This window comes from Cnephaeus nilssonii, assembly GCF_951640355.1.
Source record: "Cnephaeus nilssonii genome assembly, chromosome: 4".
NCBI lineage: Eukaryota > Metazoa > Chordata > Mammalia > Chiroptera > Vespertilionidae > Cnephaeus > Cnephaeus nilssonii.
In genome coordinates this window covers 5,241,830-5,262,371 of record NC_137075.1, presented here as the reverse complement: position 1 = coordinate 5,262,371, position 20,542 = coordinate 5,241,830, and the positions used below count along the sequence as shown (strand labels likewise).

The 20,542-nt window shown below is 40.8% G+C and overlaps 1 protein-coding gene across 4 annotated transcripts in view; it reads right to left on the bottom strand.

Annotated features, from left to right (window-relative positions):
* The window catches only part of PEAK1 (pseudopodium enriched atypical kinase 1), a 182,628-nt gene that overhangs the window by 152,908 nt on the left and 9,178 nt on the right, over positions 1-20,542 (bottom strand). Inside the window, exon 1 of one of the 4 annotated variants that reach the window (XM_079768648.1) lies at positions 16,811-18,741. The exons of the other annotated variants lie outside the window; for them this stretch is intronic. The gene's annotated coding sequence lies outside the window, so the exon portion shown is untranslated. Of the gene's footprint in view, positions 1-16,810; positions 18,742-20,542 lie in introns of those variants that run through there. 4 annotated transcript variants of the gene reach the window in all.

Sequence of the window (20,542 nt, the reverse complement as noted above, 5' to 3'; positions counted from 1 at the left end):
CCTAGACTGAACAATGAAAAACTGAAAAACCTGAATAGACCGGACACTACTAAGAAATTAAAACAGTAATGAAAAAACTCCCCAAAAATTAAAGTCCAGGCTCAGATGATTTCACTAGTGAATTCTACCAAATATTCAAATTAGATTTAATACCTAGCCTTCACAACACTTTTAAAAAATCTATAATAATAAAAGTGTAATATGCTAATTAGACCGGATGTCCTTCCAGAGGAAGATGCGGCTGCGAGGGCCGAGCCTCTAGTGGAAAAGAGAATAACTCATTTTACAAAGTGAACATTGTCCTGATACCAAAACCACGAATGGATGAAAATTATGAGACAATATCTCTGATGAACATAGATGCAAAGATCCTAAACAAAATACTGGCAAATTGAATACAACAATACATTAAAAGGATAACACATTATGATCAAGTAGAGTTCATTATAGAGATGCAAGGATGGTTCAACATACACAAATCTATATAAACAAAAGATGAAAATCATAATCATATTAATAGGTGCAGAAAAAGCATAACAAAATATAACACATTGAGTAACCAGAGGGGCTCAGTGGTTGTGCATTGACCTATGAACCAGGAGATCATGGTTCAGTTCCTCATCAGGGCATATGCCTGGGTTGTGGGCTCAATCCCCATTGTGGGACATGCAGGAGGCAGCCGATCAATGATTCTCTCTCATCATTGATGTTTCTTTCTCTTTCCTTTTCCTTTCCTCTCTGAAATCAATTATGTGTGTGTTTGTGTGTGTGTATCTCACATTTATGACTAAGTCACTTAATAAAATAAGTATACAAGGAAAGTAGCTCAACATAATAAAGGCCATACATGATAAGCCTCAACTAATATCTTGCCAAAAACTAAAAACCTTTCCTCTAAGACCAGGAACAAGATATGATATCTAATTTGGCCACTGTTACTGAACATAGTACTGGAAGTCCTAACAAGAACAATCAGACGAGAAATAAATAAAAGGCATACAAATGGAAATGGAGAAGTAAAGCTGGGTGAACTGAGACCTTCTGGTCAAGATGGAAGAGTAGCCCTGGCTGGTGTTGTTCAGTAAAAGTCAGAGCATCGGCCCATGCACCAAATCGTCTTGAGTTTGATTTCTGGTCAAGGGCACATACCTGGGTTGCAGGTTTGTTCCCTGGTCCTGGTAGGGGTACATGCGGGAGGCAGTCAATTGCTATTTCTCTCTTATATTACTGTTTCTCTCTCTTTCTCTCTCTCTCTCCCTCACCCTCCATCCCGTCCAGTCTCTCTAAAAATCAATGGAAAAAATATCCTCTGGTGAGGATTAAGGAAGACATTATGGAGTTTTCTCAAAATGTTAAAAATGGAACTTCCATTTGACACAGTAATCCCACTTCTAGGACTATATCCCAAGAAACCAGAAACACCAATCAGAAAGGATATATGCACCCCTATGTTCATAGCGGCACAATTTACAATAGCTAAGATTTGGAAACAGCCTAAGTGCCCATCAGCAGATGAGTGGATTAGAAAACTGTGGTACATCTACACAATGGAATTTTACACCGCTATAGAAAAGAAGGAACTTTTACCATTTGCAACAGCATGGATGGAAATGGAGAGCATTATACTAAGCGAAATAAGCCAGTCAGAGAAAAATAAATATCACATGATCTTACTCATATGTGAGATATAATGATCAACATAATTTGATGAACAAGAATAGATTCAGAGACAAATGGCAGGAGAAGAGGGGGTTAGAGAGCAACCAAAGGACTTGTATGCATGCATATTAGCATAACCAGTGGACACAGACACTGGGGCAGTGGGGGCTTGCCTGGGGTGGTAATGGCGGGGGTGGAGGGGGAGGAGGTAAATCGGGGAAAAGGGAGACATATGTAAAACTTTAGACAATAAAAAAAAAAAAGATGTCAAGTAGGAAAGTCAGCTCATCTCCTCCCATGAATGCATCACAATTACTACTAAATTATTGAACTACCATTATCGAGAACCATCTGAAGACTAGCTGAACCAAAATTCTGTAACTACAGATATTAAAAAGGAAGCCAATATCAGTGAATATGCAGAATGAACAGTTCCCACATATAGTATGTCAATTGAGAATAGGGAAGGATTTTTCTCTTTTTTTTCAACTCCCAATATCATTTATTTTTCCTAGAATCTGGATATAATTATCTGTAGGAAAACAGTGTTCAATACTATTTAAGCCTCACTTTAGGTTCTTTAAACTACCTCAGGATTTGTAAACATGAATGCACATTCCAATAAAACTGGAAAACCAAAATTTGACATACCAACACATTTACTCAATACTGATGTAACTACAAAATTTTATATGAACATGTGGACTTTAATATAACAGAATTTGGCCTTTATAAAGTAGGTTACACATAAAGTTATTACTCTTTGACTCTGTACTAACCTATTTAATGTTACACCAACAGACCAGACCCCCTCCCAGAGTGGGGAGGGGCTTTTTTCTGCCAAGGGCCATTTGGATATTTATAATATCATCTGCAGGCCATACAAAACTATCAACTTAAAAATTAGCCTGCTATATATGGTCAAACATTTAATTAACTCACCCCTAATGTCTTGGCAGGATCAGACCAAATGATTTCACGGGCCCTGTATATGGATGGCCTGCCAGATGGACGTTCCCCACCCCTGATGATTCCTCCCCTTAAGACAAAGTGAAAAGGAAAAAAAAAGTTTTTACCCAGAAAAAAATGGTTAACAGAAATGTCCAATTCTAAAGTATCAACAGAATAAATATAACACCAGAAATAGGTTATGGGCAACTCTTAAAGTATTTTTCCTAAGGTAGTATAATTGAAAGTTACAGTGTTGATCAAAAGAACACATAGACTTCTCATTAAACTATGTTTTAATGGGTCTTTAAAATTCTGTGACAGATTTTTGGTCAAGTTGTTTCCATTAAAAAGTACTGACTTTAAAAATGAATTAACTTAATAAATGCATACAAACACACACCAAATGGTCCACAAAATATTCTCCCCTTCTGGAGATTTTACGATACATTGTAATCATTAACCAGTCTTTTACTATTAAACTTAAATGTCCAATTGAGACAAACAGTTCTGAGACTATTCTTCCATCACTGATTAAGATTGGGGTGGCAGGCCCTAGTTGGTTTGGCTCAGTGGATATAGCGTCGGCCTGAGGACTGAAGGGTCCGGGTTCGATTCTGGTCAAGGGCACATGCCTAGGTTGTGGGCTCAATTTCCCAGTGGGGGGCATGCAGGAGGCAGCCGATCAATGATTCACTCTCGTCATTGGTGTTTCTATCTCTCTCTCTCTCTCCCTCTCTGAAATCAATAAAGATATATATTTTTAAAAATACACAAAAAAGACTGGGGTGGCAGGTATTCAGTTAGCCTTCTGAGCTTACTGGGCAGACTTGGAGACTTTGCCAGCTCCCGATGCCTTCATGTCTACTGCTTTGATGACACCCACAGCAATGTTCTGTTTGACGTCATGAACAGCAAAACGGCCCAGAGGAGGATAGTCAGAGAGGCTCTCAACACACATGGGATTGCCAGGAGCCATAATGAGGATGACAGCATCAACAGATTTCAAAAACTTTGGGCAATCGTCCAGCTTTTTCCCAGAAAGATGATCAATCTTCTTCAGCTCAGCAAATGCAAGCAATATGAGCTGACAATCCAGCACAGGTGTGTATCTGGCACTGATCTGGCCTGGATAGTTCAGGATAATCATCTGTGCTGTGAAGCCAGGTGCTTCTGTTGGTTGGTCATTTTTGCTGTCACCAGCCACACTGTCATGACAAACATCTTGGACAAACATGTTCTTGACACTGAAGCCCCCATAGTCCACAGGAAGAGCTTTACTCAAAGCTTCATGTGCATTTCCACAGACTTCACTTCAGTTGTAATGTTAACTAGAGCAAAGGTGGTCACCATGCCAGGTGTGAAACACCAGTCTCCACCTGGCCCGTAGAGACTGTACCAGTATCACTAGTTTTGTAGACATCCCGGAGGGGCAGACACAGGGCTTGTCAGTTGGACCAATTGGTGGTAGGATGCAATCCAGAGCTTCAAGCAGTATGGTTCCACCGGCATTGCTATCTTTATGGATGACTGTCCATCCCTTGAACCTAGACATGTTAGCACTTGGCTCCAGCATACTGTCACTATTCTAACCAGAAATTGGCACAAATGCTACCATGTCAGGGTTGCACCCAATTTCCTTAATGTAAGTGCTAACTTCTTTAACAATTTCCTGGTAACTCTTCTGGCTATAGGGCAGCTCAGTGGAATTCATTTTGTTAACACCAATAATCAGTTGTTTCACACCTAGTGTGTAAGTCCGAAGGGCAAGCTCACAGATCTGCCCATTCTTAGAGATACCTGCTTCAAATTCACAAACACCAGTAGCAATAATCAGGAAGTATAGTCAGCCGGAAATGTGCCTTTAATCATGTTTTTGAGGAAGTCTCTGTGCCCTGGGGCATCAATGATGGTCACATAATACTGCTGGTCTCAAATTTCCAGGGAGATATCAATGGTGATACGGCGCTCATGTTTAGCTTTCAGAGTTTACCTAAGACCCAGGCATATTTGAAGGAGCCCTTCCCGATCTCAGCAGCCTCCTTCTCAAATTTTTCAATCCCACCTCATCTGTAGGTCAGATGGCCAGTAGTGGGAAACTTGCTGGAATCTACGTGTCCAATGACGATGATGTTGATATGAGTCTTTTCCTTTCCCATTTTTGGTTTAATTTAGAGGTGGTTTTCATGACACCTGTGTTTGGATGGCAAGCCTATATTGCAAAAAGGGGAAGGGTATTTCTGCTGTATAGGTCGGTCTACCTTGAGGAGCAAAGAGTCACAGCCCCACAGCCCCACAGCCCCACACCAGGCTCTAATAGCCCAGGGTCACCAGGGCCAGGAAGAGGAGTCCCCAGTAGATCTGGCTGTGAAAACTGCCCAAGACTGCATATAAGAAAAACAAAGGACTGTGTGGAACCGATACACAATGTTCACTTACAAACTCATTTGTGCACTAAGCTCCAAGCAGGGGAAAAAGTTTCAGGTACACACAGGAAGGAACTAAATTAACTACTCAGGGAACGGGTTGAAGGGCAGGGTCAGGGAAACTCTCTCTGGGGATGAAAGCAATGGCAGGTGGCATTGTTCCTTTGTTGAGCTCTCTTCACCCAGATGGCCCAGCAGAGGCGTGCACCAATCTGTGCTCTGCAATCAACTAATAACACTGTTCATACTGCCCCAGTAATTCCATGAGACACTGGCCCATTCAACTCGTTTGCCTGGTTGGAGACTCTTCCAGCACTCCTCCAGAGGAGCCGCCTACCTCAGCTCCTGCTGCAGACTATCTAAAAACCTCTCAAAGGTCCACAAACCACAAACAAGTTACGGTCAGCCTAAGCGTGCCTGTACTTCTTACTAAGCAGCTCCAAGCCCACAACGAGCAGTAGTCAGTCTCAACTAGCATTGTAACTCCCATCAGGTGATCCTCAACCCTGGATAAGCAATAGCAAATCTTAGCCTGGAACATAGCTTCAACTGAGAGGCCACAAACCTGGATCAGTGGCAGCTGGCCTCAGCTTGCATCATGTTGCCTACCAGAGAGTTCTAGGCCTAGCACTAGTGTCAGACAGCCTCAGTTCACAGCAAAGCCTTTCCCGAGTGCCTCCAAGCCCAGCACAAGCAGTAGCTGACTTTAACCTGCACCAGAGACCCTCCCAAGAGGCTCTACTCCCAACAAACTTGATAGACGGCTTCAGATCACCACATCACCAAAACCCAAACACCCAAAGGGCAGTCCAACTGGCACTAGAGCCCCATTAAAGCAACTCCTGCTCCATGGGGTCAACCCCATAAACCAGCTTGTCTGTCCAGTCACAGCAGCCAGTCAGCCTGAGAGTCATCACTACCCACTGACCGGTCAACAATAATGAAGGCCAACTACTACAGGAGGGCACACACAACCCACACAAGGAACATGAAGCACCAAGCTCAGGTGATGGAGACTGTGCCACTGGGTACCACAGGGCACCCTCTTATATAAGGCCACTCTGTAAAGACCAGGAGACATAGCAGATCTACCTAATACATAAACATAAACATAGGGAGTCAGGCCAAATGAGGAGACCAAGAAACATGTCTCAAATGAAATAAGATGAACTAGAGAAAAAGAATTAAACAAAATGAAGATAAGCAATTACCAAATAGATTAAAACACGGGTTATAGGATGCCCAATAAACTATGGAGAATAATAGATTAACTGAGTGAAATACTCAATAAAAAGATAGAAACCACAAAAAAGAATTGGTCAGAAATTAAGAATATAATAAATGAAATGAAGACTACAATAGAGTGTTTAAAGAATACATGAGAATGAAGAAAATCAACCCAGATTAGATGGAACAGAGGATCGAATTAGCAATTTGAAAGACAAAGTAGTAGAATGAATCGAATCAGAACAGCAGAAAGAATAAAGGATTTTTAAAAAACAAGAATACATTAAGGAACCTTTGGGATAACATCAAGCATACTAACATTTGCATCGTAAGGGTACCAGAAAAAGAAGAGAGAGAAAGAGCAAGGAATTGAAAATCTATCTGAAGAAACAAGGACTGAAAACTTCCCTAACTAGGTGAAGGAAATAGACATACAAGTCTAGGAAGTGCAGAGAGTCCCAAACAACATGAACCCAACCCAGAGGCTCACACTAAGAAATATCAATTAAAATGTCAAAATTTAAAGAGAAAGGAGAATATTTAAAGAGAAAAGCAGCTAACTATGTACTAAATAGAAACTCTGCAGGCAAAAAGGGAATGGCATAATATATTCAAATTCATGAAAGGCAAAAACCTATAGCCAAGATTACCCTGCAAGGTTATCATTTCGAATCAAAGGAGAGGTAAAAAGTTTCCCAGACAAAAAATGCTGAAAGTTCAATACCACTAAACCATTAAAACAAGAAATGTTAAAAGGTCTGCAAGTAGAAAAGATAAAATCTATATATACAGAAAGCCAGCGACCGGAACACCATAACGACCACTGTGGCCAGCGAACCCGTCCGATTAGGGGGTGGGGCCGGCCAGCCAACCTCTCGGCCCCTCTCCCCTGCTGGCCCGCCCAATTGGACTCTCCCACTCAGATCAACAGTGGAGCTGGCCAAACGCCCCTCCCCTTCCCCCCGGCCAGCCCCACCACCAATCAGACTGCCCCACCACAATAGGCCTGCAGCCCTCCCCCCAGCTGGTCCCACCCCTGATCGCACCCTCCACCCCAATAGGGAATGGGACCGGCCAGCCAACCTCCTGCTGCCCCTCCCTCCCACCACCCTGATTGGCCTGCAGCCCCTCTAACTGGCCAGCCCCACTCCTGATCACCCCCCACCCCAATAGGGGGTGGGGCTTCCTGGCCAACCACCCATGGCCCCTCCCCCAGGCCACTGGCCCCCAATTGGCACCCCCACCCCATTCTGGGGTGGGGCTGCCCGGCCCACTGCCCACAGCCCTTCCCCATAGCTGGCCCCACCCAAATCGGCCCCCTAAACCCAATCAGGGATGGGGCCTGCAGGCCAATTGCCCACAGCCCCTTCCTGCAGCCTGCCTGGCCCTGATCAGCCCGATTGGGGTGGGCCAGCTGGCCAACCTCCCACCATCTCCTCCTGACAGGCCCAGTCCCGATCCATCCCAATTGGGGCTGGGCCGGCCGGACCCCACCCATGCAGGAATTCGTGCACTGGGCCTCTAGTATATGAATGAAAAAAACACAGGAATCAAAAGTACTCACTGACAAAGGCAAACTGTAAAAGCAGTAGATCAACCAACTATAAAGCTAGTACAAATGCTAAAAGACACTCAGATGATAACAACAACACAGTATCATGTGCAATTACAACAATAAATTAAGGGACACACACAAAGAAGCAAAAATTAATAACAAAAACATAAATGTGGGGGAGGTGAGTAAAAAGATATTTCATGCAAATAAAAAAATTAAACAGCTGTGATAGCAATACTTACATTAGACAAAATAGGTTTTAAAGCAAAGGCTGTAACAATAAGACAAAGAAGAATATTTATATATATAAAAGCCTAAGCAACCGTTATGTCCTGATGACTGGCTGGTAGCTATAATGCACACTGACTACCAGGGGGCAGACGCTCAATGCAGGAGCTGCCCCCTGGTGGTCAGTGCATACCCACAGCCAACCTCCCATTGCTGGCCAACCTCCCGTAGTCCCTCCCCTCTGGCCGGCGGACTCCGATCGCTGGCCATGCCAAGGGATCCTACCCATGCATGAATTCGTGCACCGGGCTTCTAGTTTTATAATAATGATCAACCTAACAAGAGGCTATCACTCTTGTAAACATCTATACAGAAAATTTAGGAGCTCCTAAATTTAATAAAGCAAATATTAACATGCATGAAGAAAGAGAATGACAGTAATAAAATAATAGTAGGGGACTTTAATACTTGATTACACATCAATGGAGAGTTCATTAGACATAAAATCAACAAGGAAACAGTGACCTTAAATGACACATTTAGAAGCCAGACTTAATAAATTTTAGAATATTTCACCCCAAAACAGAATATACACTCTCTTCAGTGCACATGGAAAGTTTTCCACAAGAGACTACATGTTAACCACAAAACAAGACTCAGTAAAATTTAAGAAAACTAAAATCATATCAAACATCTTCTCTGATCACAATGGTATTAAACTAGAAATCAATTACAAGAAGAAAACTGAAAAACACACAACACATGGAGGCTAAATAACATCCTACTAAACAATCAATGGTTAACAATGAGATCACTGAAGAAATCAAGATACCCTGAGACAAATAAAACTGCAAACACAGAGACTCAAAATTTATAGGACACAGGCAAAGCAGTTCTAAGAGAAAGATTCAAAGCAATACAGTCCAACTTCAAGAAATAAGAAAAATCTCAAATAAACAATCTAACCTTAAAATTCTACATAAAGAAAAAAGAAAAGGCCCAAAGTGAGTAGAAGGAAGGAAATAATAAAGATCAGAGTGAAAATAAATAAAATACAGCCCCAAAACAGAAATACAAAAGATTATTGAAACCAAAAGCTGGTAATTTCAAAAGATTAATAAATTGATAAACCTCTAGCCAGACTCATCAAGAAAAAGAGAGGGCCCAAATAAATAAAATCAGAAAGGAAAGAGAAGTGACAACCAAAACCTCAGAAATCCAAAGGATTATAAAAAATGCTACAAACAATTATATGCCAACACTGTGGGAAACCTGGAGGAAAATAGTTAGGCAGTTTACTCATTGACGTAATTTTTTAATATGTCTCCTCGGGTAAGGGAAAGAAAAGAAAAAATAAACAAATGTGATTACATCAAACTTAAAAAGGTTTTGCATAGCGAAAGAAACCATCAACAAGTGAAAAGTGAAAAGACAACCTATGGAATGGGCAAAGATAATAAGCAATGACACATCCAATAAAGGGTTAATATCCAAAATATATAAAAAACTCATATAACTTTTAAAAAATTTATCTTTATTATTGAAAGTATTACACATATGTCCCCTTTTCCCCTCCACTGATCCCCTCCACTCTGCATCCCCCCAGGCCTACCCACTATTGTCTGTGTCCACGGGTTATGCATCTAAAATCAATGGGAACATTTTTTTAAAAAACACATAGAAGAAAACATAGGTATTAAAGTTATGAGCCTTGGTCTCAGAGGGGTTTTGTGAAATTTACTCCAAAGGCAAGGGAAGTAAAAGCAAAAATAAATAACTGGGAACAAACTGAACTATAAAGCTTCTGCACAGCAAAAAAACAAAAAGGCAACCAATTGAATGAAAGAAAAATTTGCAAACAATATCTCTGATAAGGGGCTAATATCCAAAATATATAAAGAACTCATATAAGTCAACAACAAAAACTGATCCAATTTAAAAATAGGCAGAGGACCTGAATACACACTTTTTCAAGGAAGACATACAGACGGCCAACAGGTATATGAAAAAATGCTCAATTTGCTCAGCTGGCATGTTTGAGAATCGACCAGGAGGTCACGGTTTGATTACCGGTCAGGACACATGCCCAGGTTGTGGGCTCAATCCCCAGTGCAGGATTTGCAGGAGGCAGCCGATCAAAATGATTCTCTCTCATCACTGATATTTCTATCTCTCTCTCTCCCTTCCTTTCCAAAATCAATAAAAATATACTTAAAAAATAAAAAAAGAAAAGATGCTCAACTTCACTAATTATAAAGAAAATGCAAATCAATATTACAATGAGATAACACCTCACACGTGTTAGAATGGCTATTATCAATAGGACAAGAAATAACAAGTATTGGTAAGGATGTGGAGAAGTGGTACATATATACAATGGAATACTACTCAGCCATAAAAAGATGAAATATTGCCATTTGTAATAATATGGATAGATCTTGAGAGTATCAGGCTAAGTGAAATAAGTCAGACAAAAGAGGTCAACCATATGATATCACTCATATATGAGATATAAAACAAAAGGCAACAAATGAACAAATAAAGCAAACAAACTGATAGATACAGACAACAGTATGGTGGTTACCAGAGGGGAAGAGGTTTGGACTTAAGACAAAAAGGTAAATGAGGTCAAATATATGAAAGAAGATGGAAGGAGACTAGACTTTGCTGAGCCCACAATGGAGTATACAGATGTTGTAGTATTAAGTTGTACACCTGAAACTTATATGTTATTTATCAATGTTACCCTAATAAATTTAATTTTAAATACTTTAAATGCAAAAAAAAAAAAAAGAGACATGTATAGTTTGTTGCATAATAGAATTATATTGGAAGTCAGTACATGGGAAGGAGTCTGTTACCATACATCTTTAAAGAATCTGTCTAAACAAGATGTTAGAAATGCTCTCCAATGATGTCACGGGAATGAGACAAACACTCAAAAATGGCTTGGCAAGGCAGATTTACTTCTGCACAGAAAGGTGCAGTTGTTGGCTGAAAATCATAGGCAAATAACACTGAATGGTACAGGTTTTATTTCCTGACACAGCTCTGCCCTGCCCCTCACTCTGAATTGATTGGTGGAGCCTAAGATGGCGGCCCCCTGAGAATCTGAAGGTCATATGAAAATGGCAGAACCTAAGATAGAGGCAAGCTCCTTTCTTTGACAGAAAAGATCGCTGGTTCACTCCCACAAAGACTTCAAACATAAGTTTGTAAACATTCCTAATGCTCTTCTGAAGTGTTCCCATGTTTTCAACATATAGTAAGTCTCCAATAGAAATTATCTCCAGAGAAACCAAGATGGCAGCATAGGTAAACACCTATACTGCTGCCTTGCACAACAATTTCAAAACTGCAACTGGAAAGCAGAGCGGACATCATTAAGAACCACCAGAAAGCTGGCCGAGTGGAAATTCTACAGCTAGAAGGAAAGATAAAAGGACACTGAGACCCAGAGGAGCTGTGGAGGTGCAGAGACCCGCGCACGCAGAAAGGGCGGGCAGCTGAATACGTGGCTGGCTTACTAGCAGCGCTGGGAGAGGGCGGGCAGCAAGCGCGTGGCTAGCTTTCTCATTCGGGAGAGAAACAAAACCTCCCGACTGCACTGAACTCCAGTTCTGGGTGAGACTTTGGGTACCCAGACTCATTTGGGGAGAAACTGGACTGTCTGGCAGCGGGCAAAACTTGAGAGCAGCTTTCTCTCAGAGGTGCATGCAGCAACTGAGACACAGGGGCCTCTTAGGTAGGGGATGACGGGAAACCAAGGCTGTCTGCTCCACCCTGAGACTCCGCCCCATCTAAGCTGAGCACAGAAGCTCTCCCAGCAGAGACACAGCTGATCCTCACAGCCAATTGGCCTGGAGGTCAACTCCCCCTAGTGATACTAACAACAATCTAGGCTTAACTACAACAAGACTGCACACACAGCCCACAAAGGGGTGCACCAAGAGTGTCCACCTCAGGTAACTGGGGATCCTGAGCCACTGGGCCCTGCTAGGACACCTAGCACACAAAGCCACTCTATCAACTCAGGGAAGCTGCCAAAATGTGGATACAAAGAGGCAGGTCACAAATGAAAGAAAGGGAGGCAAGCAAACGACTGGATATAGAGTTCAAAACCACGGTTATAAGGTTTTTCAAAGGGGGTGTCTGTGTGTGGGGTACGGGAAGAGACTGGACAATATCATACACCTATGGATAAGGATAGCGAGGGGGGGAGGTAAGAGCAGAGGGAAGGGTGGGAACTGGGAGGAGGGGAGATATGGGAGGGGGAAGGAGAAACAATTGTAACGAACAATAAAGATTTATAAAAAAAAAAAAGGTTTTTCAAGAATTTCCTGGAAAAGGCCGATAAATTTAATGAGACCCTCGAGGATATGAAAAAGGATCAACTAGAAATTAAGCATACACTGACTGAAATAAAAAATATTATACAGAGACCTAAAAGCAGACTAGAGGATCGCAAGAATCAAGTCAAAGATTTGGAATACAAAAAAGCAAAAAACACTCCTCTAGAAAAGCAAAAAGAAAAAAGAATCCAAAAATATGAAGATAGTGCAAGGAGCCTCTGGGACAACTTCAAGCATATCAACATCAGAATTATAGGGGTGCCAGAAGAAGAAAGAGAGTAAGATACTGAAAACCTATTTGAAGAAATAGTGACCAAAAACTTCCCCCACCTGGTGAAAGAAATAGACTTACAAGTCCAGGAAGCGCACAGAACCCCAAACAAGAGGAATCCAAAGAGGACCACACCAAGACACATCATAATTAAAATGCCAAGAGCAAAAGACAAAGAGAGAATATTAAAAGCAGCAAGAGAAAAACAGTTAATTACCTACAAGGGAGCACCCATATGATTGTCAGCTGATTTCTCAACAGAAACTATGCAGGCCAGACAGGAATGGCAAGAAATATTCAAAGTGATGAACAGCAAGAATCTACAAACAAGATTACTCTATCCAGCAAAGTTATCATTCAGAATTGAGGGTCAGATAAAGAGCTTCACAAATAAGAAAAAGCTAAAGAAGTTCATCACCACCAAACCAGAATTATATGAAATGCTGAAAGGTATTCTTTAAGAAGAGGAAGAAGAAGAAAAAGATAAAAATTATGAACAACAAATACGTATCTATCAACAAATGAATCTAAAAACCAAGGGAATAAAAAATCTGATGAACAATATTAACAGGTGAATATAACAGAATCAGGGGCATAGAAAGGGAGTGGACTGACAATTCTCAGGGGAAAAGGGGAGTGGGGGTGCGGGAAGAGACTGGACAAAAAGCGAACACCTATGGATGAGGACAGTGCGGGGGAGGAAAGGGCAGAGGGTGGGGTAGGAACCTGGTGGAGGGGAGCTATAGGGGGGGGAAAAGAGAAACAATGGTAATAATGTGAACAATAAAGATTTATTAAATTAAAAAAAAAGAAATATCTCCAGCCCCCCCTTTTAGTATTCACACAAGAAAATTGCCATTAAGACCTCATTACATTCCTGATTATCTTTTCAGCAAAAACATTTGTCCCCTTAAATTAATAAATTATAAAATCCATTCTTCCTTTATAAAACACACAAATCAACACACTTTTAAAATAATTACTGGATGTTCATTACCCAGGTGTAAATATAATTAGCTTGCTCCTAAAATTTCAAATGAAATTTAGAAGCTTCATACTGTAGGGTGGAAATTAACTCATACAAGGTTGCAAATGTCTATCTTCAAACATATCTTACTTTTTGTTTAAGGCAAAACAGATACATTTGTTGTTCAAATTCAAAACAATCACATAAATTAATTACCGATTAACAGCTGATGCTTTCAACTCCTTCTTAGGGTAACCCTAACTAATGCATATTTGCCCCCCTTTCAGGGGAAACTGAAACATAGTTCAATAGGGAGATAAGTCTTCAGTGACATACTCTAGCACAGCAGTTGCCAACCGGTGGTCTGCGGACCACGGGAGGTCTGTGAGAAAATTTTGGTGGTCCATAGAAAAATTTGGACATTATTTGCGTTTTTTTTTATGTTTTATTAATCCTAATCCTATGTAATAAAAGCCTAATACGCAAATCGACCAAACGGCGGAACGACCAGTCACTATGACATGCACTGACCACCAGGGGGCTGATGGTCAATGCAGCAGCTGCCCCCTGATGGTCAGTGTGCTCCCACAGGGGGAGCGCCACTCAGCCAGAAGCTGGGCCCATGGCTGGTGAACACAGTGGAGGTGGCAGGAGCCTCTCCCACCTTCGCTGCAGGCGGGCAGTAAGGAGCAAGGGGTCCCGGACTGCAAGAGCCCAGACTGCGAGAGGGATGACTGACTGCCACGTTAGGGGTCCTGGACTGCGAGAGGGTACAGGCCAGGCTGAGGGAACCCCCCCAGTGCACGAATCTCATGCACCAGGCCTCTAGTAAATAATAATAAAACAAAAAAGAAATTCTTATATTCTGACTGAATGACTATTTTTGCCTTTACACTGCAATAAATTCACGAAATGTACTAGTTTAGTACATTTCGTGAATTCCCCTTTCTAGTAACTTAGAGAGGGAGAAACCAGAGAGGTGCAAGCGGCTTCAGTATTGTTTCGACCATTACAGCAGTCACCACTCCATGATTACCGATTCTCATCCAATTGTTTTATTTGTGTATTGTATGTAACTGTGTATTTTCTTTAACTGTTACATTTAATGGCATCAAAGACTTTAATAACTATCACTTCTTGTTTGGTTTTAGATTCGAATGAAATAAACCCATAATGAGTGAAAAAAAGCAAAGGGATATTTTGCATTTCTTTAGTAATACAAAAGATAATGTAACTAATGATAATAGTAACAATAGTAATATATGTACTTCACTTAACCGTGAGCTGATCAATGAATCAGTCTCCACAGTCCTCGTCAGGCACCATTAGGAAGAACATTCAAACTGGAGGCGGAGACAAGAAAAAACTCAAAGAATCAAGTAAATAGATTCGAACTACTTGAAATTTGGATTTGTTCAAGAACCTGGTAGTGAGCTGGATCCATAGCCGCTTTGTGTTGTATGTTCTGAGAGTTTATCCAATGATGCCATGAACCTTCGAAACTCGAAAGACACTTGCAACCAAAACACCCAGATTTAGCTAAAAAACCACTTGAATATCCTATCTAATAAAGAGGGAATATGCTAATTGACTGTCACTCCGTCACAAAGATGGCTGCACCCACAGCTAAAGCCAAGTTCCCATAAGGAGCCTTAACGAGCAATCAGCAGGGACCTGAGGCTATGCCCTCCCTCGCCCCCAAGGGGCTTGACAGGGGAACTCAGGTTGCGCCCGCCACCTGGCAGGGCTTGACAGGAGACCTCAGGCCGCACCCCACCCCCCCGCCCCGGTGCCAGGCCAGGGGACCTGAGGCCATGCCCCCAGCCTGGCGGGGCTTGATGGGGGACATCAAGGTGTGCTTCCCACCCTGGTGCTGGGCTAGGGGACCTCATGCCATGCTCCCCATCAGGTGGGTCTTGACAGGAAACTTCAGGCTGCACCCCTCACCCCAGCACCAGTCCCGGGGTCCTCAGGCCGCACCCCCCGCCTGGCAGGGCTTGATGGAGGACATCAGGCCATGCCCCCCACCCAGCGGGGCTTGACAGGGGACCTCAAGGCATGCCCCCCGTCCTGGCGCTGGGCCAGGGGACCTTAGGCTACGCCCCCTGCCCGGCGGAGCTTGACAAGGGTGGGACTGGCCGGGTCTGGATCTAGCCCAATGGGGAGGGAGGCCGGCCGGGTCTGAGTCTCACACGATTTTGAGGCACATGTGGGTGGGCAGGGACTTTACTCTGGGTCCCATGGTGCGCCCCAAACTCTGACAGAGGAAGGTTTTCATATACATTTTACTAATTTTCTTTCATCTCTGACACTTCTATTATAGAGAAAGGGCAAATAGCAATATTAAATTATTTCCTCTAATTAATCCCCTTTTAATGTGCACGAATTTTGTGCACTGGGCCACTAGTTTTCAAAGAATATGTGAAAATATGAAAAAGCAAGTAATTGCTCTAATAAAAATGACTGTTAGAGATAAATTATTAAAGGCTTCTTATCTGATAGCACTTCAGATCACAAAAAATAAAAAGCCGTATACGATTGGAGAAGACTTAATTAAGCCTTGCATGTTACAAGCCTGTAAAGAGGTTTTGGGAAAGCAGGCTGTCCAGAAACTGAAAGCAATTCCTATGTCCACTAACACTGTCAAACGCAGAATTGAAGACATGGCTGAAGATATTGAAAATCAAGTTATAAAAATGGTGAAAAATTCACAAATATTTTATTCAACCTGACAAATCAATGGACCTAAGTAACAAAGCACTTCTCCTTTGTTTTGTGAGGGCTGAGTGTGAAGGAGAGTTACAGGAAGAACTACCTTATTTGCTCAACTTGCCGGGTGGAACAACTAGCTCTGAGATTCCTGAAGTACTTAATAGTTATTTCCTGGAACACGGAATTGAATGGAAAAAATGTACTGGGATATGTACAGACGGTGGCGCAAACATGACTGGACATCTTTCAGGAACTGCTGCAAAGGTGAAAAATGTTGGTCACCCAGACATTTTGTCTACACACTGCATTATACATCGTGAGCAACTTGCGGCGAAAAAAATGTCCCCAGATCTACACAAAATATTATCAGATGTTATTAAAATTATAAATGAAATTCGACACAAAGTGCTCAATTCTCAAATATTTGAGGCACTTTGAGAAGAAATGGGTTCCCAGTATACTCACCTTCTTCTTCACGTTGAGGTGAGATGGCTGTCGAGGGGCAAGATACCAACCCGACTGTTTGCCCTGCGGAAGAAGTCAAAGTATTTTTCCAGAGGCCAAATAATCCGAAATTACAAGAACTCTTCTCTGACGATGAGTGGACAGCCAAGCTTGCATACCTGGCAGGTATTTTTTGCTATTAAATGAACTAAATATCCTTGCAAGGACAACTTAAGGATGTGTTCACACTACGAGATAAAATGGATGCTTTTCAAAAGAAAATATTACTGTGGCAAACGTGGTTGGCTGAAGATCTGCCAATGTTTTCAAACTTTGATGAATATATGAGAGAGAAGGATGTCAACTGAGAGGTGGTAACCATTGTTCAACAGCACTTACACAATCACTCACAGAACCTTTTGGTCATTCTTACCCAAAGAAAGAAGATCCCAGACTTGGTAATATGTGGATAATAGATCCATTTGCAGTCAACACTGAAGATAGCAATTTAAGCATGAATGAAAAAGAAAGCCTCATCGATCTATCATCCAACGACAGTCTCAAAGTTAAATTCTAGTCATCCTTATTAAGACCTCATTTTTGGATTTCCATTAAAAGTGAATACCCATTGCTGAGTGAAAAAGCAATGAAAATTTTGATTCAATTTTCAACAACATATTTGTACGAAAAAACATTTTCATCAGTCACAGCAATTAAAACTCGGTACCAGTCTTTGCTTGAAATAAATACGGCTCTCCGTCTTGCAGTAACGTCATTGGAGCCAAAAATCCATAAACTTATTTCAAGCAAACAGGAGCAAATATCACACTGTAAAAATGTGTAATACTTAAACTTATTTTAATGAATGTGTTACAATTAAACAACCTTTGAAGATTTTGTTATAATTATTTATAGTGTTGATATGTTAAATAGGTGCATTTCATATTAATAAAATGGACGTTCTCTGATTATTTTACAAATGTATGTATTTTTTTTAAAAAAATCATATTAGTGGTTTGTGGGATTTAAAATTATGAATTAGTGGTCCGTGAGGTCCAAAAGGTTGGCAACCGTTGCTCTAGCAGCAAAACTAAGGTTAAATAACTAAAATAAGAAAAAAAGAAATGGCACTACCCAGAATAATGTCTTTCAAAAATTATTTGGAGAGCCTTATAGGAATTTTCAAAAATAAAGACAATTGTCTTTTCCTAAATAGTGAAAAAAAGAAAAGTTCGACTAACTAGTAGTGATGAAGAGAAAGGGACAAACTATACATTCCAAAGGAAGTTAGCAAGATACACAGATGGAGTCAATGAGTCAAAAATGACAACAGTTTGGTGCCTGGGCAACCATGTGGACAAACTCAGAAATCAGAGAAGGGTCAGTTGGTGGAGAAGGAACGAAAAGCCAGTTTTATCCTGTGGAAGTGACTGTTAGCAAGCGGATATAGTTAGCATGTCTTAAGTATTAGCAACTGGATCCTAAGTAAGTTGAAGATGCAGGACTTAGCCTCATGTAGGGGCTTAAACACATAAAAATGTTAAATAACTAAGATAGGTTTCTTATGTAAAAGCCTCAAAGTGACAGATATGACATGCTAATCTAGAGCTAATGAAATTTGTATCTGAAGCCTTAGTGTATTACTTCCTCAAATAATTGCAGTTGTTACTTACCTCCTTGCCCCCTGATTAATCACCTTTCAAATAAAGGATTGAAGTATCACACTGGAATCTCATTTCTAGAGAGATATCATTTAATACTATGGCAACAAACTCCAGAATGCTTATCTGAATTTTCTCTTCCTGAGTCAAAAAATATTTGCCATTAGCCTTCTCTAAACCATATCTAGATCAGGTCCTCACCTAGCCAATATATCTTTAACTCTTCATCTTGATTTTTTTTTCTGTTAAATATATATAACATTTCTATTTCTACATCTTCCTTTCCACTGATATTATCTTCATCCTCGTTTCTAGATATATTTGAAAATTTGAATTCTGAATTGCCAAGTTAAAATGTAACACTACCAAAAAAATTCCTCCATTAAAGACTTCTATGAATCATTTCAATACCAGAGTACCTTGAATGATACTTCCTGCTTCTTACCTTTTATAGTTAGTTGATCCACATTTATCATTTATCGTCTTCACACTTTCTTTCCCATCCTTCTTTTGCCTATTCTTTGTTTAGCCATACCATTTATGTTTCTCTTGGGGGAAAAAATTGACCCTAATTTTAGGATTCAGCTTTCTAAATCGGAGACCAAAAAAAAAAAAAAAAAGGCAGCTATATAGTCAATCAACTCTGTTACTAAACAGCTGTGCAACCTCAGGCAAATTATTGAACCTTTCTGGGTCTCAATTTTCTCATTTGTAAATGGGAGCTGATACCACCTATCATTCATAGATGTTTTTCAAATTTAAGGAAAAGAAATGTAACAACTGTAGTAATGATAAGTGGTAAACAGTATTTGATAAGCTGGTGGTTATACATAAAAATATGTATGTTATAATCAAAGTAATCCTATATAATAAAACCCTAATATGCAAATCGACTGAACTGGGGAATGACCGGTCGCTATGATGCACACTGACCACCAGGGGGCAGAGGCTCAATGCAGGAGTTGCTCCCAGAAGCCGGGCTCAAGGAGGCGAGCGCAGCAGCGGTGGCAGGAGCTTATCCCACCTCCACGGCAGTGCTAAGAGGGCGCGGGCCAGACTGAGGCTGCCCCCCTCCAGTGCACAAATGTCGTGCACCAGGCCTCTAGTTATCTCATAGGCCATTACAGAACTTTGCTTCCAAAAGTACTGAATGTTCTTCCTAATTCTGGCCTCAATTCAAGGACAAAATAAAAATTGCATTATTGCAATTCTATTCGAGAAACTATAAAGGGCAGTGTGTAATGGAAATATGGGCTACAACATTTGGGCAGAAAGGAGCTGGAATTATAGGATCAGGAAAGCCAGCTCTTAAGGTTTAGCATCCTTGTATGCCTATGAAGGTAGTAAAATCAGCACTGCAAAGAAAGTTTATAGTACATGTCAAGCCGTTAGCTGCTATATTTCATTTAGTTTTTCAGTTCCAAAAAGAAATCAGGACTGCTGCAAATATGTATTTCATTACTGATTTGAAACACAGAACAATGACCATAATGATGGCAACAACAAATATATTAACTTTACAAGTAATATTTGAGATTTACTAAATGCCAGGCCCTATACTAAGTGTTTTGTAGTCATTATTAAGCCTGAAAACAATCCTATTAGGTAGATATTTTTATCCCATTTCACAAGTTAAGAAAAAATGAATTGGGATTTAAACCTAGGTTAGGTTATAGTGAAAATTTAAAACATCCAATGACACATCAACAAGTTAAATACTAACAATAAATTATCTAATTATTTCAACAATTAGAGCTAGTTGGGCATCTATGTGAAAAGTGGAGCATCACATTCACTCAACTGTACAAGCAAAAGCAAGAAGGTAGCGGGAGAAAGGGTAACATCTCGTAGCAATTCTGGAGTTTTTAAATACTAAAAATCATGACACTATGAAATTGAGCATGGACTGCTGTGGAGATAATTAGAGTTCTCCAGATCAAAGGTTCTCCACATGTTTTCCACCTGACACATGATGATTGATTAGGGCATTAGAAGCTGATGATATGGTACCATCATATGCTCAGCACACCTCCATGGACCTCCATGGGACTACACACACCACAACATGCATCCTGAATAGGCCTATGTGAAA